Raw genomic sequence first — 3,240 nt, 5'->3', positions numbered from 1 at the left:
ATGCACTGGTGATGAAGAAAACAATACAAAGAAGAAATGAATCAAAGAGTTCATTCTTTGAAAGAGGAAATAAAATGGGTAAACCACCACCAACCTCATGAAAAAAAATGGAAAGAAAAAACTCAAATTCATCAATGAACAAAAAGGGAGAAATCACTACCTATACTACCAAAATTCAGAAGATCATCAGTACATACTTCCAAAATCTTTACTCTCAAGGATGGAAGATACAGAAGAAATGGACAGTTTCCTAGATACATATGCTAACACTAAATCAAGAAGATATACAAACTCTGAATAACCCAATCACCAGAAATGAAATTCAAAATATAATTCAAGAAACATACAAAAAAAAAAACCCTGCCTAGGTCCCAATGGATTTACAGAGAAATTCTACAAGAAATTTAGAGAATATTTAATGCCAGTTTTTCTCAAAGTCTTTAGTGTAATTGAAAGTACAACAATTCTCTTAAACTCATATCTGGAGGCAAGTTTTTACTATGATTCCAAAACCAGAGAAAGATTTAACTGAAAAAGACAATTACAGGTCAATCTCTCTAATCACTATAGATGCAAAAATCCTAAACAAAATACTAGCAAACAAAATGCAGCAAATCTTCAAGATTGTATCTCATTTCCAAAAGAGATTAATTCCAGGAATGTAGGCATGATTCAACATGTGTAAATGCATTAACGTAGTATACCACATCAATGGAACAAAGAACAACAGCCACATTGACATTTCAATAAATGCACAGACAACTTTTGACAAAGACCATCACTCATTCAAGATAAAAACCCTACAGAGAATATTCATAGATGGTCTATATCTCAATCTGATAAAAGCCATCTATGAGAAGCCAACGGCTAACATCATGCTAAGTGTACAAAAACTGAAGGCTTTCACTTTAAAATAAGGAAAAATGCAAGAATGTCCATTTTCTCCACTCCTATTCAGTATAGCTTTGGGAAAAGTAGCCAGAACAATTAGAAGAGAGAAAGAAAAAGGAGAAATAAGGATAGGTAAAGGAGAAATGAAATTATAATTATTTGTTGATGACATGATACTCTACATAGGGAACCGCAAAAACTTCACCAAGTGTCTGATAGATTTAATCACAAAATTTAGCAAATTAGCAGGATAGAAATTCAACACACAAAAATCAGTAGCATTATTGTACACAAGCAGTGAATGCATTGAGAGATAAATTAGGGAATCCACATATTCCACAGTAATATACGAAAGATAAAATACTTACAAATCATTCTCACAAAAGACATTTATATTTTCATTAACACAGAGAAAATTATGGTACCTTGAGAAAACAGATTGAAGAGGATTTGAGAAGATGGAAAAATATTCCACACTCCTGGATAAGAAAAACGCTAAAATTGTGAAAATGGCCATACTACCAAAATTCTTTTACAAATTCAATGAAATAATGATTAAATACCAATGGTACACCTCACAAAGGTAGGGAAAACTTTCCTCAAATTCATTTGAAACTAGTAAAGACTCAGAATATTAAAAACATTCCTGGAAAACAAAGGAATCGCAGCAGATATCACAATCCTTGACCTTAAATTATACTACAAAGCTACTGTGACAAAATCAGCATGGTACTGGCATAGAGACAGCCCTGATGATAAATAGAACAGAGCAGAAGATGCAGACAAAACTGTAAATATGCCCAGATCTTTGAAAAAGTGGCCAAACATGCTCACTGGAAGAAAGACAGCCTCTTTAATAAACATTGCTCGAGAAACTTGCTTTCCACGTGCCTAAGGCTAAAACTAAACTCATGCCTATCACCATGCACAAAGCTATATTCAAAATGCATCAAAAGGTTAAATATTAAAACAGAAACACTAATTCTTCTGAGACAAAGGTAGGTAAAACTCTTAAAGACATTGGAGTAGGTACAGAGTTCATCAATAAGAAAACACATGGGGCAGGAAGTACTGAAAAGTATCAAAAACTGTGATATCATCTTTTTGAAAAGTATCTGCACATCACAGGAAATCTCCAACAGAGTAAAAAAAAAAAAAAAACAAACTCACAAACTGGGAAAAAAATATATCTGGTATTCCTCCAAAAAAGGCATTCAACCTTGACTTTAAAAAATCATACCCCTCAAAATCAAAGACGCAATACAAAAATGGGTATCTGAGATGAATATACACTTTTCGAAATAAGAAAGACAACTGCCAATTAAATATATCGAAAAATGATCAACATCACTTGTCATTGAAGAATTGCAAATTAAAATGACACTAACATTCCATCTTGAGTCCTAGCCCATGTCCGGTGAGTGTGTGGAGAGCTTCCAGCTACCCTGCACCAGGGAAACCAACACCTGGTCCCAGCCCAGCTGCAGCATGGGTGAGACCATTTTGCACCCCCTTGGGATGCCCCCCACCACTCTGCAGCACCTCACCCACACCGCTCATCGTGTAGGAATTTCTACATTGCTCCTGGAACCCCCAGACCCAGTCCTAGCACAGACCCAGTGAGTGTGTGGGAGAGCTGCCTCTCCCCCTTACTCTACCTTTCCCCTCCAGGCTCAGCTAAGGCCTAGCATACAGGGCTGGAGTGTAACCTTGCAGCTGCAATCCCTACAGATAGGGGAGAGGATAGAAACACCCAGCTAGTCCAGGAGAGAATATCTTGGCACTGGGGCACAACAGGCTCACCCTCAAGGGTATCAGCAGGAAGGAGCTGAGCACAGCAGCCAGACCCAAGCCAGACGCAGTTGGATAAATCCAGACTCTGTAGATCTGCACCTGAACTCACTACATGCTAAGGTCATAACTACAATGAAGATCTACAACAAAGGTCAGAAGACAGTGCTCCAGAAATTAGTAGAAGAAACAAAATACAACCTCAGAACCCACCCCGACCCGTAAAAAGTGCAGAGGACATTAACACAGAACAAATTGGGAATCACAGAGCTGAAAGCAGTGAATCAACAGCTTCTAAATAAAGAAACACCTGCAGAAAGGTATAGAGGAACTCAGATTGGAAATAAAAGAAGAAATCCCTGAATTAATAGCATTTTCAGTAAAGAATCAAATGCAGAAACATATGGAGGAAACCCAGTGCCCAACCAGAACAACTGCAGAGGACGCTAGCTCTGCTCAAATGCATGAATTACTAGAGTCTATAGTAAATAAAAACAGAAAGATATAGAGGAAATCAGAGCACAACACTTATCTGAAATAAAAAAAGAATTCTCAGAA

This window comes from Octodon degus, unplaced genomic scaffold (assembly GCF_000260255.1).
Source record: "Octodon degus isolate 3935 unplaced genomic scaffold, OctDeg1.0 scaffold00255, whole genome shotgun sequence".
Classification (NCBI taxonomy): domain Eukaryota; kingdom Metazoa; phylum Chordata; class Mammalia; order Rodentia; family Octodontidae; genus Octodon; species Octodon degus.
Note: the sequence above shows the minus strand (reverse complement) of the source record.